Source organism: Solanum dulcamara, chromosome 2 (genome assembly GCF_947179165.1).
Source record: "Solanum dulcamara chromosome 2, daSolDulc1.2, whole genome shotgun sequence".
NCBI classification, from domain to species: Eukaryota; Viridiplantae; Streptophyta; class Magnoliopsida; order Solanales; family Solanaceae; genus Solanum; species Solanum dulcamara.
Window position 1 is genome coordinate 25,509,691 of NC_077238.1, and position 19,879 is coordinate 25,529,569.

Genomic DNA, 19,879 nt, shown 5'->3' on the forward strand with positions numbered 1-19,879 from the left:
GGCACGCTGAAGCTGGTCGAATAGTTCATCAATCCTAGGCATGGGGTAACAGTTCTTCACCATCAACTTGTTCAACTGCCTGTAATAGATGTACATCCGCATAGTACCATTCTTTTTCTTCACGAACAGGATTGGGCCACCCAAGGTGATATACTAGGCAGAATGAATCCCTTATACTAGAGATCCTAAAGCTGAACACTAAGCTCCTTGAGCTATGAGAGGGTGCATATGGTATAGTGGGGTAGAAATAGGCCGAGTACTCAGTTCTACATTAATGGCAAAGTCAATAACGCAGTCAGGAGGGAGGCCAAGTAGATCATTAGGAAACACATCTACAAACTCTCAGATTGTAGGTACTGAATAAAATATAGGGCCCTTCCTACTCACATTTCTAACACAAGCCAAGTATGACAAACACCCGCTAGCAACTAGTCTCCGAGACCGAGTAAAGGAAATCACCCCAACCAGCATACGACTGCAAAAGCCATGCCATACCACCAGTGGAATACCAAGCATAGATAAGGTAACAGTCTTATCACATAGTAATTCAAGACTGCACAATGAGGAGATAACTAGTCCATGCCTAGAATCAAATCAAAGTCGACCATATCAAGCAAAATGAGATCAACCCTAGTGTCACGCCCCTAGATAGTCATCACACAGGATCTAAAGACCTGATCCACTACTAAAGAATCACCTATTGGGGTTGAAACATGTAACAACTCAACTAATGGATCTGAACTCATACTCATCGAAGGGGCATAATATAGAGATATATAAGAATATGTGGAGTCAGGATAAAATAAAGTGGATACGGGATGATGGTATAATAAAAACATACATGTGATCATATCGTCTAAGGCCTCAGCCTTTATTCTAGCTGGAGATGCATAGAAGTGGGCCTGGGCTCTTCTACCCTACACATAGAGTCTGGCTCCTGACCTACCTCCCCGAGGACCTCTCCGTGCACCTTGATGACCACCCATGCAGTCTTGGCTTTGGCCTCCACCTCTAACTAGAGGTACTGATGCTAGTGTAGGTCTATCTGCCTGTAGAGCAGGTAAGGTTAGCCTACGGTAAGGGCACTCGCGAGACAAATGATCTAGCTCCCTGTACTCATAGAACCCTATGAATGTCAGCTCAAAGATGGAGGTTGGCTATCTCACCCAGAAAAAACCTATCTGCAAACCACCTTAACCCTGACTTGGACTGGCACTAAAGCCAACCTAACGGTGATTATCCCCCTATGAAGTCTGAAGTGAGGCCTGGAAGGGACGGCTGGACAGATTGGCTAAAATCTCTGGCGAGATCTATCATAGGACTAACTAGGTCTAAAGTGTTGCCTAACGTGGCTATCCTCCTACCTCACTCTCTTGCTGCTGCCCTCTTGGGCCTCGCAATAGAGCTGGTCAAGTATTCAGGCATGGTCTACCACCTCTAGAAATGAGTAGCCTACTGAGACTAAAGAATGGGCCTTAATCCACAAATGAAGCCTCAATCCTCTGACAAAGTACTAAACCTTTTACTATTGTGTGGGTAATATATGCATAGCTTGTGGAATCAGGCCTCATACTTCGATACGATCATGGAGCCCTATTTTAATTGTGAAAACTAATCTCAGAGCTAATTTATGATACTCAAGGTATAAACTGGGCCAAGAAGGCCTTTTAAAAACTCAGCCTACGTCACTGGTGGAGACCAAGCTGGCCTAGTCTCTAGGTATGTACACCACTACTATTGGACGGGACCGTCTAGATGGTATGTAGTGTAGTTGGCTCCTACGTCACTAGACCTAAAGTTTGCAGCCGTTCTCGTTAAGTGAGTAGAAACGCATGGGCATCCTCACCCATATCCCAAGAAAATCACATTAGTGATAGTCTAAGGAACACCCTAAGCATCTTCTTCCCCCAAAGCAGCATGAAGCCCGCGAGATTATCCGACTGAGCGGCTGGTACTAGTGGCTGCTGAACAACTGGTGCCACTGATGTAGGCTGGTCATGCGGTACTAGAGCAGCTAGAGCTGGGGTCTACTACATACCTACAATGGCAGCTAAAATATGGGCAAACATCGACTGTAAGTTTGGAGCTGCACCTAGTTCGGGCGGTGGCTGGGCTAGTCCCGAGCCCACCGACTGCTGATGTAATAGAGCTACTGGCGGCTCCATCTCCATCTCTGGAGTCTGCTCTTGGTCTCGGGTTGGTGCTGTAGCCTTGGCATGACCTGAGGCCGACCTCTACCTCTAGTGCTCAAGCGAACCATCTTGTAAAAGAGTGGAACAAGTGAGATTTCCATAAAACAAAAAAACACATAATGCACGATAGTGATACAAAAGAGACATGTTCTTAAATACATCTCGTAACCTCCCGAAGATAAGTCATGGATGTTTACGTATCGATCTAAAAGACTCTACTTAGATATGTACAAGTAAGATCGGTAAACCTGGGGCTCTGATATCAACTTATCTCGACATGATTTATTAGGTCATAATGGCACATACTATGACCCACCAGTAGGCAAGCAAACCCGTATCCCAGAATAGTGAGTAATGGGATATCAGGGTAGAAGACCAATAATCAAATCTAAAACAGTAAAGAGATAATAGAAGCATACATGAATGGGCGGAAGAAACTAAATATATACAAACATAAGATCCTTAGCAAAACCTGGAAGTCACATGTACAGAGCTACTAGTAAAAAGAGTAAAAGTCCCAAAAGTGGACCAAGGAAACAGAGCTGTCTCAAAAAGCAAAAGAAAGTCAAAATATATATATAGAGGGAGACGGGTAAATCTAGGACGCAATGTGCTCACCCTTGTCTCCGATCACGACCACAACTGGCTCGAATCAATGCAGTAGCTAGTACTCTAACTTGCATCACGAAAATAGATGCAGGGTGTAGTATGAGTAATAAAAAAATAGGTACCCAGTAGGCATCATAGGCTGACTGAGCAAGATAAGGAAAATTAAACTGAAGTGCGAGTAAATGATCACAACCAAAAACAAGGCAAGAAGTAAATATAGGTATGTACATGAGCGTACTTAACCAAAAATAAAGTAGAGTCTAACTAAATCCATGGGTCTCCCATAAACCCAATGGGTATGATCGTGCAAAAGTATAAGGTAACCACCTGCACGGACTCCTATAAGCCTGATAGGTGCAAGAAAAGCTGAAGTAAAATGAATGAAGACAAAAGGATTCTAATAATATCACCATTTCCCGGGCTTCAACCGAACAATCCCCAAACTCTCATACATGTACCCAAAGTTGAGGGAAGATAAAGACTTGAATCGAAGATTCATCAGGGAATCAGGAATTGAACCACATGTAAGCTAGACCACGGACTTCAACCAGGTAACTGTAGCTAATAACTTGGCACAAGTAAGATAGACCACGAAATTCAATTGAGTAACTGTAGCAAAGAGGTCGAACACGGGTAAGCTAGACCTTGAACTTCAACTGGGTAAATGTAGCTAAGGAGCCTAAACACAAGTAAGCTAGACCATGGACTTCAACCGGGTAACTATAGCCAAGGAATCGGACACAAGTAAGCTAGACCACAGGCTTAAACTAGGAATCTATAGCTAAGAGATCAGACCGAATTAGATTCGATGACTAGCCGATCGTCACTAGGAGTACCTCCAAACCGAATGCCATCAATATATCATTCTCGCCCAAACCATATACAACTAGAATTATCATGAAGTCTCCTAGAATTAAGAACCAAGTCATATCAGACCGATAGGAGAATAGGGAAATATGGAGGTAAGGTCATAAGGTGAGTTACTGCCTAGTTAAAGCTCAAATTATCAGAATCAAGTCTGCTGTATAAATCTACAGGGAACTAACTATCTAAAATAACATCGGAGAAGTTCAAAGTCCCAACGACCCCAAAATCACGCACGTCTAAGCCAATTACCAGTCTAAGACTAGACTAAGTCCCAACATGCTTCCAAACATATAACCACAGGAAAAGCATATAACATAAGGCGCGGATGAACGATAAAAGCAGGAATCATGCGTAATCAGTCCAATAGTTTTCCAAAATAGTGCTAGGACATAAATTTTAGGAATTTAGCATGCTCAACACCCCAACCCCTCCAACTCATCCAATTCAATATACGATTAGCTAAACATGCTCACTTTTACAAGGGGAAAACCGTAACATACCTATAGGCCGACCACACATGCTCTAACTCATAAAATTAAAGCTTTTCCCTTCCGTAAAGCCTCTAAATGCTTCCATGCTATAAATAATTGAATCACAATGTTAATATGGTCGTTATGATACTAAAGTTATCAAATTAAGAGATGGGCCAATTTTAGAGTAAAAAATTGAGAATTGTGGGATTCGCTCTGTAACTCACAGAATTGACTTTGAGAATACGCTCCAACCACAAACCCCAGCTCATTTTCCAAAAAGGAATAGAGTTCACATATCAAATAGGCCCAAACCTAACATGCATTCATGATCAACTACAAATCCCAAGAACACTAGAATGCAGGAAAAGGGGAAATTACCTCAAAGGAAGCCTCAACTCCTAATTCTGAACAACCACTGGGTTCCCCTCGAAAATCTACACAGGTTAGCCTATTGAATCGCCTAAATCGCCCAAATCAACCAAGAATTGAAGGAGAATACAAGATTTGAAGTTTGATATAAAATATTGAAAAAGGTCTTAAGAACAACCCTCTGATGTCGCATAAACGACCATCCGGAGATCGCTTATGTGAAACCCACCTAAAAGGTGGGCATCGATTTAGCGACACCTGGTCGCTTAAGTGACCAATCACTTTAGTGGTAGGGCTTTTGCGTAAGCGACACCCGCCCAAGCCTCTTTAGCGACCAGGGTCTCTTAAGAGATGTCACCAGACAAAACTGGTGCAAGAATGAGCTTAGAATGCAAAATATTTCGACTAGATGCTCATAATTTATTCGAAACTCGTGCGCGCAAATGAAATATGCTACCATACCAAATTCGACGTTTTGTACCCAATGGCGCATTCAAAATTCCCATACAAGGTCATTTTAATAAAAAGTGGGTCCCACACCTATGCAAACAAAGGGTCGCTTTTGACCAAACTTGACATTCTGGAGCTAACCACACCGTTAGAATTTTCATTCGAGCGTGTTTTGCCAAGTTTGTTGACCAAAATCAACTATAGGCCAAATTTTAAAGGCAAAAGCGCCAATTGTTCCTAAACTTGCACTTATTGCCTTAGTACTCGCACCGACCATGCTACTAGCTTGATTTCACCATTTCGAAGCAGTGGAACTATCAGAATTCCATTCTGAGATCATTTTCTTAGATTTATGAATGAACTCAACTTTTCAAGTTACAAAAACTCTAAAATAGGGAAACGGGCCTAAAACCCAAACAAATGACCAACCAACCGAACAATCAGTGCCAGCAAGTCATAAATGACTTCGGTCACTAAAGGAATGCTCAAAATAATAGAATAAATGCTTAAATTCATAAATGACCTGGAGGGTTGTTACAACTAACTACTAATACTCAAGATACTGGAACCCTCTGAAATCAAGAAAGTCTCACCAAAGTTGGAGAAAACTGATCCAAATGATATGTTTACTACTGTGAGTACCTGAATTTGTATCATAAAATAATGCAACATTAAGTGATGTAAGTACATAAAATGTATGGTATGTAAAATAGCTGAATGAATGTTACAACCCAAAAATCGAGGTCATGATGGCACATATCTGAAACCCAACCTGATGTGTGATCCTAAAAAGTAAAACTCAAATGAAAATCCAAAGAGGAAGTCAGTCCACAAATTAAACAAAAAGACAATGAAGGAAATATCCATAAACCTAAAGTCATAAGAATAAAGAGGATGTAGTACAGAGTTTGAATCTGATTATACAACATAGGTCTTTGAATAGTAATAAAGACGGGAAATGAAAGATAAAACTAGTGGCGATCCAAATCCCAAAGTTTCACTAGTAATTTGATAATGAGATATCCGCCAGAAGATCAGCTATTGCATGGGATACCCTTACTATGATCTACATCAAAAGGGACACAAAATTAGGGGTGAGTACAATCCACATGTACTCAGTAGGTTTAGCCGACTGAGTATAAGAAATTAATCAAATTTATGAAATAAACTAAAGAACGCTTCCACTTGCATACAAAAAAGTCCTTGTCCGACATTAGTGCCACCAATTTATATAGAGCGAATCGAGTAAGGTAAACACATAAGTACAATTCACTATCATAATTAATCAGATAATTCAGGTATCATAGATATCAATGCAATACAATGCAATATGATGATGCAATGATATGGTGGTATGATAGAATGAAGGCTGTTGCACAACTTGTTTTATACACATGTCGAGCTAAGGCTTTCAGACAAGGACCTACGGAGGACTCACAGTCCATATAACAATCACAATCTCAATATCACATCAACTTGCCACCTAGCTCGTGGTCAAGAATATAAAAAATGTCACATTTTGTTTCTCAAAACGACATTTCATTGTTCTTAACTTCCTAATATGAATGTTGTAAATGAATGAGAATGAATGCATCACTATATATATATATATATATATATATATATATATATATATGTAGCATAGAGATAATACTCTATTCAACATGCAATACAAGGTTCAAGTTTTCTAAACGCAATCTAAATATGATATTCACCTTCAATTGGTAGCAATAGGAAAGAGTTTTGCTAAAATAAATGACCACCCTCTTTCAAAAATAGTTCAATGCTCAAATACACTCAGAACGCCCAACTCAATCCCTCAGGCGGGCAATTCAAATCAAATAGTCTCTAAACCTCTATCACAAATAAATCACAAGTTACATATTCTCAAAAGCAGATAAGATAGAAAATAAGGCCCCCACATGGGCTACACAACACATATAAGCCCCAACACGGGCATCAAAAATATTTTAACAGTTCCAAACTACACTACAACCTCATCCCATAGTCTATAACATACGATTGACTAATTACCCCATCTTAGTATCAAGAATGATAGTCAAACCTACCTCAAATGACTAAAGCTTCGCAGAACGCTCTAGCTGGAGATCAATATGCGAATCTCAACTCTGAAATAATTGCCCACTATTAAGAATGAAAATATTACATTAAAAGGAGTCTATTGATAGGTTTTAGCATCGGAGGTAAAATCATCCAAAAACCACATAAAATTTGAAAAGGCCAAATTTGGAATTTTATTTCAAAAACACGTTCTACACATCATGGGAGTTTGTGAGTGAAAAACCCATAAAAGTTAGCCAAGAAATGAGTTAGAAATCAAAGAAAATTGGATTTGAAATTTGGAAGAAAACCCCCAAAATCCACCTTGAAATAATAGCCTTTGAATGAATCTAGAAAACAAAATTAATGTGAAATGATTTGGGAATGAAAGAAAGACTTATCCTAATGAAAAATCTTCACAACATTTCTCTAAGAATTGTCTTCCCAGTTCTCCAATTGATAGAAAATGGAAGAAATGAGCAAAAGAGGTAATTTACCGCAATTCACTTTTATGAGAATAATTTTGTTGTTCGCAAATGCGAGCCTAGTGCCACGAATGCGACCCGCGGACAGGCCCAACTCCACAAATACGGTGAACATTGCCAAAAATGTGGAGCACTAGCAATTCAACCCTCCGCGAATGCACAAGACTTTACGCAAATGCAGAGGTTTCCTACATTCTCCATCGTGAACGGACTAGGGGACCGCAATGGCGGTCCCCATGCGCTAGACACCAAAAGTAGTTAATTCATCAATTTCAAGTCTCCGATCGGACCCTCGAAATTCGATTGGGGTCTAATAAAAGTAAATTATATATGCTTCCACCCTAAATTTGACATTTTGGACTCAATGGAATTATCCGAATTTCAAAAAGAAGTTGCTTTGATGAAATTACCCTTCCGGATCCCTTTTTGGCCTAAAATTCAACTTTTAGCTTATTTTCCCAAAATAAAAACTAAGGTTCCAAGTCAATGACCATCTAGACCAAACTCGACATTCTGGATACAACAAAACTGACAAAATATCCATCCAATGCTTGAATATCAGTATGTTGATGAAAATCAACCCTATTAAAAAAATATCCCACCAAAGGCCTCAAATCACCAAAATCACACTCGATCGCATTGGGAACCATGCTAACCATCCTATATCTCAAACACAATATGAAAACACTATGAGGAAGGGAAAATGGTCTTTTTTCACAAAAAAGCAAATTTTTAAACAATTGGGACATTACATCATCCACCACTAAAATAAAAGTTTGTCCTCGAATGAAGAATAAAGTACAATACGTGTAGGGGAGAAAAGCTGAGGATATATACGACAAATATCAGAATCCACCTCCCATGTAGCCTCCTCAACAGGCTAGTGCCTCCACTACACTTTCAATGAATCAATATGCTTTGATCTCAACTATCTAGCATGTCTATCCAATATGGCAGCAACCTCCTCCTCAAATGACAAGTCCTGATTCAAAGCAATAGAGTCCCACTGAATCACATGAGAATCATCATGCTGGCACCGCTTATGAATCAATACATGGAACACAAGATGATCAATTGAAAGGCTTAGGGGTAAGACCAATCTATAGGCCACCTCTTCATATTTCTCTAACACTTCAAAAGAACCAATGAACCTTTGAGTAAACTTTCCATTCATCCCAAATCTCATCACACCCTTAGTGGGAAATACATTGAGAAAGACTCGCTCACTAGTAGCAAAGGAAACATCATGAACATTCCTATTAGTATAACTCTTATGCCTACTATGGGCGGTCACAAGGTGTTCCTAAATCAACATCACCCTATCCATAGCATCTCTCAACAACTTGGTACACCAAGGTCGTACCCCAAAAGAATCAAACCATCCCATGGGAGATATACACGTCCTTCCATATAAGGCCTCAAAAGACGCCATCTGAATACTAGAATGGTAACTATTATTATATACAAACTCCCAAGAAGAAGATATTGAACCCAATGACTACCAAAGTCCATAATAGCAGCTCAGAAGATATTGCCTCATATTTAGATTCGGTTGAGAAAAGATATACTTAAGAATACGATGATCATAAAGGCCTCACAATGTACACCATAGAGAGAATACCTCCACAACTTCAAAACAAACACAACTGCCGCTAACTCCAAGTTATGCATAGGCTAGTTATTGTCATGTATCTTCAATTTTCGAGATGCATAAGCTATAACTCTATATTTTTGCATTAATACCTCACCCAATTTGACTCTTGCAGCATCACAAAATACAATAAAGGCCATACCCTTCTCGGATAAGACTATAGCAATTGCTAAATTCAATAACTCCTTGTGCTTTTGAAAGATCACCTCACACTTATCAGTCAACTAAAATGCCATGATATTTTGAGTTAGACTAGTCAATAAGTCTGCAATAAAAGAGAAACTTTGAACAAATCGAGGATAATAACTTGCCAACCTAATAAAGCTTTAAATCTCAATAACCGACCTAGACCTAACCCAATTATGAACTGCTCCAACCTTGGCCAGATCGATCATAATACAATCCCTGGTCACCACAAAAACCAAGAATGCCACAAACTCAAGCCAAAACTCACATTTAGAGAATTTTTCTTACAACTTCTCCTCTCTCAATCTTTGAAGTACAGTCCTCAAGTAACTAACATGATCGGCCTTATTCTTGGAATAAATCAAGATTTCATCGATAAACACAATCACAAATGAGTCCAAATAAGGCCTAAATACCTAGTTCATCAACTCCATAAAAGTAGCTGGGGTATTAGTTAACCCAAAGGACATAATCGCAAATTCATAATACCCATAACGAGTCAGAGTTGCATTGACGTATAATGAAAGAAAAGGCAGCCTATTATGGCACATCTTTCATTTCTATGGCTGGCCTTTTCTTCCATGATATGTCAACACAACTCTGACAACACCAAAATGGATATGGGTGAAACCTAAGCTTTTCAACTGGCATGGAAAATCTTCTGACATCTGTAGGATGATGAACTATTCCTCCTGATATTCAAGAATAGGGTAATGGTCAAGTTTTGATGCAACAACATATTCTTTAACTCCTCTTGGCTTCTACTGGACCAAGGAGAGGATTTGGAACTATGGATTACATGAATTTTTTACAATGGCTGCATATGAGTTTAACAAAGGTAGATATGTGGAAGATATTTTATTTTCTAGGGCTAACATATCTACTTAATAAAGGTAGTCATATTAGTAGGAAAATATTTAAGTCTGAGTACGAGACATATTTGCTTTTGCTAAAGATTTACATGGACTAAACACAGCTGGAAAAGACACAAATTTACATGAATTTGAAGAAGACGGTGAAGACGCTGACACAGACATATTTTTGTTGTTTTTTGACAATAAAGACTCAGACATATTTTTCTAAAAACTAAGGAAAGACACAACAAAAAGAAAGACTATTTTTTCTAAGTTCTAAGGAAAGAGACTACAACTATATATGAACAGAGTTATAACTAAAGACTCAAAATAAAAGACTGAATATTAAACTTGGACGGAAAAGAGCGAGAAATAGGCCTTATACGAAACTTTGCTACTTCCTTTGAAGAGGACAATATGGCTCTAATACCAAGATACATAAGGAGCAAGTAGTGTCACAAGAAGATAGCTGGTCAACCACGCGAGATTGGAGACTCCAATAGCTTACAGGTTTGAAGTAAGCAGTTAGGAACCATATTCCATGCAAAACCAACAAGAATACAACTACAACAAGTTAGTAGGCAATACACATCCATGTAGGTTACACCATCAAAACTCCACTAGATTCCAACCACACTAACCCTCTTACTATTAAGCAGTAAACTGTATGATAGATGGTACAACCTTTCCCAATATAACATGGGATTTTGCAGCTCTCCTAGCCTATGTGCCTATCAAGAGTTAGGGAATAAGTCCTACTCTATCATTACTTGCTTACATTCTTAATACTTCAGAAGAGTATTGTAATTAGAATAGGCAGTGTGATGGTAAACTTAAAATTATAGTTGCATCAAGTTGATATTGATAAACTTAGAAAGCCATTGAAATCCTAACAAGAAATCTTGCCGGGTGTTTCCTTACCCCACTACTCTTACTACGGGATAGAACATTCCCTCCCTTCCTAGGAGAGAAGAACAAGAGAGAGGTTTATCCAACAATCATATTATTCATAACTAAAGCATATGTACAAAATAGTAATATATATAGTTGTATCTCTTTTCTTAGAACTTAGAATTAATAGTCTTTCTTTTTGTCATGTCTTTCCTTAGTTTTTAGAACAAATATGTGAGTCCTTATTTTCCAAAAAAACAAAAATATGTCTGTGTCAGAGTCTTTACCATCTTCTTTAAATTTCTGTTAATCTGTGTGTTTTCTATCTGTGTCTAGTGCATGTAAATCTTTTGCAAAATTAAACATGTCTCATACTTAAAGTAAAAGTTTGTCTTGCAAATATGACTACCTTGATTAATTAGATGTGTTAACCCCAGAAAGTAAACTATCTTCCACATATATACCTTTGTTAAACCTATATTTGGCCTTTGTAGAAAAGACTTGTAATGCATGGCTGCAAATCCGCTCCTTGGTCTAGCATAAGCCCAAAAGAGTTAAAGAATATGTTCCCATGTCGAGACTAGACCAGCACCCTATTCTAGCAAATTAGGAGGAATAGTTGATCACCCTACAAACACCATAAGACTTTTCATTCTAGTAAAAAATCTTGGGTTTCACCCATATCCATTTTGGTCTTATCAGAGTTGCATTGATGTATCATGGAAGAAATGGATAGTTTGTTGTGGCGCATCTTTTCCTTCAGGATACTAGATACAACAAGTACCAACACATGAACTTGGGTACGTCTGAAATAACCCTCAACACTGGAACTGCCTTTGTTATGCTATTCCCCAACTTCAGCATGTCCCTACATAATCCACATCTAATGGAGGCATTGAAGATACAGGTCTAAATAATTGGAGCTTCACAATCTGTAGATGCCATACTGGTAACTCTTTACCATCAGCTAGCTTGGCGATTCTAGAACCATGTTAGAGACCTATCTCTTCCCGGTGACAACCATTAATAGTTCCCAAACATAGATTCCATATATGGAACCACCCTATGCATCCAAATATCAAAACATATATCCAGGGATGATCTTTTCCATGTTATCCCTAATTCATGGTTCAAAAAATATGAGAAGTTGAAGACCATTCTCAGCCTCTCTAGTCTAATAATCCTAGCATCTAAAAAATACATGGTACCGTAGTGTCCATAAACTACGACCAATCTTACCTCAAAAATCCTGGTAAAAAAGTCCAACTTATCCATATGTACCAACAAAATATTAATATTCCAAAAGATGAGGACCTAGAACCTATCTCTTGGTTTCTAAGTAGCTTCAGGTGTGAACATGAATGGGTCTACAATTCTATTATGATGGATGAGGTATACAATGGTTCACATGTCATTTCATAGGACATACACCATGGAACATAAACTGTCACTACTAAGGATGCCAAAATAACGAGATGGATGATTACAACCATAAAAAAGGGGAACTCTAAAAGAGAATTCAAAAAGAAATACAATGAAGGAGACCCATCCATTAGTTCTCTAAGTTACTCGGGAAAATATGAATTACTTATCTCATATGAACCCCAAAGTAAGACAACCTTACCAATTCCGTCCATAAAAGACATTCCCCAGAAAGAGCCTGCACCTTTAATGTTCATGATATCCTCTATAGGCTCCAGTCATAGCCATGATTTCACCGCACATTGAACTTTCGAAAAGGATAATAAGAAGCATGCTCCAAAATTACCACAAGTTATCCTATCACCAGAAGAAATCATGCCCACAGTCACCATGGACGAAATACTTGATTGGTAACCTTAAAACACCAAGCGCCAACAAAGCGTTACTCCTGCACAGAGTAATATAGATATGACATAAAAGAAAAGGAAATCAGTAGACATGTCCGCTCAAAATGCCTACCTTATCAAAGCACTAAAACAACGACTGCAACTCATCCAGCTCGATAAGTGTCTATCAGGGGTATCCCTATTTTACTTCTTTGATCAGTAACACAAGAAGATGACCTCCATAAGTGATGAGATCTTGTGTTTGAAATATGGGTACCCAGCCTCCGTTCATTATTTCCATCGCAGAGCATCCAGGTACCCAGCCCTGGCCTTTGTTGGCTTGATAGTATGACGAGCATTTGGGTACCTAGCCCCAACTTTGATCGTACCAATATGTTATGGTGAGCATTCGGGTACTTAGACTTAGCCTTGATCATACCGATGTATTATGATGAGCATCCAAGTACCCAGCCCCAGCCTCAATCATACTAATGTATTATGGCAAGCATCCAGGTACCCAGCCCCAGCCTTGTCCATATTGAATATTCGGGTGAGCATTTGGGTCTCACTCCTGGCCTCGACCCCTAAAGCATTCTTGGTTCATTGATTCTTGATATTCTGGGTTTTAAAATGACACGGTGCTTCAATTCTTGACATTACAGATTCTTGGTTCCTAGCCTTGGTAGTTGTATCTATTCTGTATACTCGGCAGGCTTATGGGGATCCGTCCAGGTTTTATTTAACTTGCACATGAGTGTCTTGGTTGGGCTTATGGGGGCTCAACTGGGTGTAGTTAGTTATGATTCTCCTAGATAGTACTCCTTTCTCTTTAGATACTTATTATGACTCCTATTTAGGTTTATTTCTCTCTTTCATATTATTTTTACCTTTTCTGATCATTTAGACATGATGCCTACTAGGTACCTATTGTCTTGATACTCCTACTACACTCTCCATCTCCTTTCATGATGCAGGACTTAGCATCAGCTACCATCGTGAATAGATTTATCCTCTTGCAGCCAACTTCAGAGATCAAGGTGAGCACTTGACGTTTTGGGATCATTTATATCTCTTTGAGTATGGATGTCCCGTCTTTTATCTTTTTTAGATTAGCCAGTTACTTGTACTTGCATTTTCTTTGGTAGTAGTTCTGTACTTGTGACCTCCAGGTTCTGGGAGGGATCTTTAGTTGTATATATTATATTTTGGTTTTGCTTCCACTTATTTATTCTGGTTATTTTGACATTTTCGATTCTTGATTAGTTTCTGCCCTCAAACCCATTACTTGCTATTTCGGGTTTATGGATTAGCTTACCTATTCGTTGGATATAGTAGGTGCCATCATGAATTGAGAAATCAGGTTATGACAAAATTCCATACTTCTTTGGATAGGAGTGACTTTTCTTTTTCAATATTATGACCTAGAAATATGACATTGGTTTGAAATATGTGCATTTTTAGTCTAGATATTGCTAAACCGTTTTGAATAATAATTTTTTTGAATAAAATCTTTTCAGTTGATATCTGGTGCAGGAGAATTTGTTCTTCGTGATCGCATTCACCTAGCCGCATTCTTAGAGACACAGGTCATTATTTTCCGCATTTGCAGAGGTATGTGTGTTTTGCCTCTGCGTTCGCGGGGCCTTGGCCGCATTCGCGGAGGTGTAAGGATTTTGCCTCCGCCTTTACGAAGGCCAATCTTGCTGACCTCCGCATTCCCGGGCCACTTAGCCCGCGTTTTCGAAGGCCAAATCTTGGTCTTTTATTAAAAGACCAAGAATGAATTTCAGCTTCACTTCTTCATTTCAAACCTCGATTTCTCCTTCAATACAAGCTCAAATTTGGCTTTTTAAAGGTCTAGATTCAAGAGAATTTCATGAGGAATCTGTCGGTAAGCTCAGAATCTTATGGAGACGCTTCATGTGAGGTAAATTTATGAGTTTAGCTACTGATCTTAGTCATTTTTGGATTAAAATTGGGTTGAACTTTGGAGGATTGTATCTTTATCATTTGAGCTCCATGTTTAGTAATTTTTGAGGCTAGGTTGTGGGGATTTTCGCAAGGAACATTTTAGAATGCTTAGTTTGGATTGTGGGTGGTTCATTTGTGAGAAATTTCTGATCAAAGAGGCTGCCATTTTCACCTTTTTAGTTTGAATTATGAGAATCTTGTTGCATGATCATCTTGCATTATTTTTCCACCCCGGATTGTATTGTAATTTGATCCTTAACATAGGGTACTATTTAAAACCTATTTTGGGGGTCAATTCCAGAATTCTAGATGCCAGCCCCACTTTTCCCATTTTAGACCCCAAAATTAGTCCATCTACAAAAATTATAAAATTGGTGTCTAAAAGACCATAACAATGTTGCGATTCTATTTTTGATAGCGTGACAACATTTCGAGGCCATTCGAAAGGGAAATGCTTTAGCAAAGTGCATTGGAGCGCGAGTGTTCAACCAACAGGTAGGTTACGACTTTCCTTTCTTTAGATTGAGTTGAAATATGTAAAAGAATGTTGAAGTAGATGGAATTTTGTTGGGTAGCGTATTTTTATATTTTAGGTGTTAGAAATCATGATTTAGGCTTTTATTGGGTTTTTTCGGGTGATTGGAAGCATGTGTTCCTTTCCGTTATTTGTTAGTATTGTAAGAGGAGTTGAATGCTCATGCTATTGTCATGGTGGAGTATGTTGGCCTTAGTGTAGATTGTAAACATGCTTTAGATACCTCGGTATCTCTCCTACAGGCTTAGATCCATGTAGAATGGTGCATCTAGTTAGTGCCTTGCAGTTTGGCCTTAGCTAGGTGGCAACCTTGTTCTTAGGATCACGCCCAACCATAACTTGGCAAGATTGCAATTTTCATGATGTGTCGGCGATACTAGACTTTGTGATTGTTCTATTTTGGCATCGATTCAATCTTTGGTAGTATATTGGTTCATTTATTGGAATGGTGACTCTTGGAACTATTAGCGTCAAGATGGAAAGGACAATATTTGGCACCATGAGATAAATTATTTGTGAGCATTTGGGTATCCATCCCCAACCTCCATTCTGTATTTCTGTCGTAGAGCATCTGGGTACCCAGCCTTGGCCTTTGCCGGCTTTCTAGTATGACGAGCATCTGGGTACCCACTATTCAACCTCGATTGTACTGATATGATATGGTGAGCATTCGGGTACCCAGCCTAGCCTCGATTATACTAATGTATTATGATGACCATTCAGGTACCCTTCCCCGGCCTCGACTGTACCGATGTATTGTGGCAAGAATTTGGGTACCTAGTCCCGGACTTGTCCACATTGAATATTAGGGTGAGCATTTGGGCTCCAATCTCGGCCTCAACCCCTAAAGACTTCCTGGTTCCTTGATTCTTGGAAATTCTGGGTTTGAAAATGACACGGTTCTTCGGTTCTTAGCATTACAGATGGTTCCTAGCCTTGGTAGTTGTTGAAATTTTGTGTACTCAATGGGCTTATGGGGTCTGTTCGGATTTTATTTAACTTGTGCACAAGTGTCCCGGTTGGGCTTTTGGGAGCCTAGTTGGGTGTGGTTAGCTGTGATTCTCTTAGATAGTACTCCTTTCTCTTTAGATACTTATTATGACTCCTATTTAGGCTTATTCCTCTTTTCCCTATTTTGTTTTACCTTTCCTGTTCATTTGGACTGTGATGCCTACTCGGTACCTATTGTCTTGGTATTCATACTACACTCTTCATCTCCTTTTGTGATGTAGAACCGAGCACCAGCTACTATCATGAATAGATCAAGCTTATTGCTGTCAGCTTCGTAGACAAGGGTGAGCACTTGGCGTTTTGGGTTCATTTATGTCTCCTAAAGTATGGATGACCCGTCTTTTTCCTTTTTGAGACTATATAGTTGTTTTACATATTTTCGGTCCACTTTTGGAACTTGTACTCATATTTTATTTTGTAGTAGTTTGTACTTGTGACCTCCAAGTTCAGGGAGGGATATTTAGTTGTATATATCAGGTTTTGGTTTTGCTTCCGCTTATTTATTCTGGTTGTTTTGACATTTTCCATTCTTGATTAGTTTATGCCCTCAAAACCATTATTTGTCGTTCTAGGTTTATGGATTGGCTTACCTACTGGTGGAATATAGTAGGTGCAATCATGACTTGAGAAATCGGGTCGTAACAAAATTCCATACTTCTTTGGATAGGAATGATTTTTTTTGTTTTTAATATTATGACCTAGAAATCTGACATTGGTTTGAAATATGTGAATTCTTTTATCTAGATATTACAAAACTATTTTGAATAATAATTTTTTTGAATAAATCAAGATTCTTGAAATGCAGTTCCAAAATTTTTGAAAATGCTAAGATATCATCTATATAAATAATAATAATAAAATTATTGAAAGGATTGAAAATATCATTCATGATATTTTCAAATTCTAAAGGGGCATTTTTTTTACAATAGGAATGACATTTTATTCATATTATCCCATTAAGACATTAAAAGTTATTTTGTATTTATCATCTTCAGTAATATGAATTTGACAATATATTGATTTTAAATCAAAAATTTTAAATATGATAGCATCATGAAGTCTATCTAATAAATCATTTTTGTTAGGGATAGGATATCTAATCCATTCAAGAACCTTATTGGTAGGCTTGTAATTAATTACCAAACTGGGTACCCCTATTTCCTGGTCAGCTTTTTTGTTAACATAGAAAGCAGTTTAAGACCATGGCGTTACGACCCGACCTAGGTTCTAATCATAACACGATGATTAAAATTCCGAAGGACTCCAACCAAACATCTTAGCATATCATTCATGAGCATACATGAGAAAATTAAGCGATAAAGCTAAATCATGATATGGAAGCAAAATTTCATATAAACCGTAAGTCTCAAAATAGGAAAGTGACAAAATAGACTCGTGCTATCTAACATGCCTTTACTACTAGATGGAGTCATGACAAAATTTCATACTTCTTTGGATAGGAATGATATTTTTTTTTTCAATATTATGACCTAGAAATCTGACATTGGTTTGAAATATTTGCATTTTTGGTCAAGATATTACTAAATCATTTTGAATAATCTTTTTTTGAATAAATCCAGATTCTTGAAATGCAGTTCCAAATTTTTTGAAAATGCTAAGATATCATCTATATAAATAATAATAAAATTACTAAAAGGATTGAAAATATCATTCATGGTCTTTTGAAATTCTGAAGGGGTATTTTTTATTATAATAGGAATGATATTCCATTCATATTGTCCCATTAAGACATTAAAAGTTATTTTGTATTTATCCTCTTCAGTAATATGAATTTGACAATATACTGATTTTAAATCAAAAATTTTAAATATGATAGTATCATGAAATCTATCTAGTAAATTCTTTTTATTAGAGTTAGGATATCTAATCTATATAAGAACATTATTTAGAGGCTTGTAATTAATTACCAAACTGGGTACCCCTGTTTCCTGGTCAGCTTTTTTATTAACATAGAAAGTTGTTCAAGACCATGGCATTACGACTCGACCTAGGTTCTAATCATAACATAGCAATTAAAATTCTGAAGGACTCCAACTAAGAATCTTAGCATATCATTTATGAGCATACATGAAAAAATTAAGCGATAAAGCAAAATCATGATATGGAAGAAAAATTTCATATAAAGCATAAGTCTCAAAATAGGAAAGTGACAAAATAGACTCGTGCTATCTAACATGCCTCTACTACTAGATGGGGCGTGAGACAATTTTCCAGGTCACCCAATAGAAAATATAGAGTAATGAAGTATAACTGTCAAATGAGAAATAAATGTCATATCCTCGAATGTGAGTACTCACCAACAAGAATCTAATAATAGACTCTAGCCATGAGCTAGAGGAGGATGAACCTGATCGTCGGTCTCTACATTATTACATGGAATGCACTAGGTATGTTAGAATATGCATGTACAATAAATATAGAACATAATGAATATGAATCATAAGATGCAAAACCAATATCTTTAAAACATGTCTAAAATTATGAAAATGTTAAAATATTTATCTCATTGGTCAATGCACTAAATGAATCTCATAACTATCATAAGAACTCATAACTCAACTGAAATTGTATGGAATAAGACCTTTAACTAACATATAAGATTATGCGAGCTAATACATGAAATCTGATGACTCCTGCATCAAGACAGGGGAGGCTACCTTTCTGGGGCATGCCCCATAAGTAATTCTTGTAACTGGGCTATGTAGATCCACTAGATTTTCCATATTGTCATTTGTAATCCTACATAGGCAATAGAGTTTGAGACTGAAGGTTGCTACTTCGATTTCATTGGGTAAATAATTGCGTTACAGGATCGATCCCCTACCTATCAATCCATCTTTATAAAAAATCATAAAATAGCTTATCTAGTATCATCATAGAAAAATCATAGGATTAGCTCAGCTATCATGTAGCTTATGCAATGTGGGTGTAGGCCTTCCATCATTACATATCTTTAATCATAAACATCTTTAGGGACTAAACTTGTCCTGTATTTAAAATTTCTTGAAATATCATAGAATCATAATTCATAAACTTCTTTGCATAAAGCATCGTTAATTCATAGCATAAAGCTTTCATAAAAATATAACTTGAAAATCATGATCATAATTCATAAATCATACTTGAATCTAGCATATATTATGGGTCATTGAAATTCAATTTTAAAGCATGCAATATGATGTGAATTATACATAATTAGACTAATAACATTGAAGAATATCATAATTGAGAAGGCCAAAAAAATCATACAATTAGGGCTTTTAGTTCAGGAAATCGCAATGGGAATTAAGAAGAATCTTTGGGATTCATGGGTGGAAGGTACCCATGGATGAAGTTCCACATACCTTAACCTTGATTAGACTAGATTGTAGATATTGAAATCTTATTCTTGAAGAACTCTTTTAAATTTTCTTGAGATAGAAGAAAACCTTGAGAGAAGACTTGG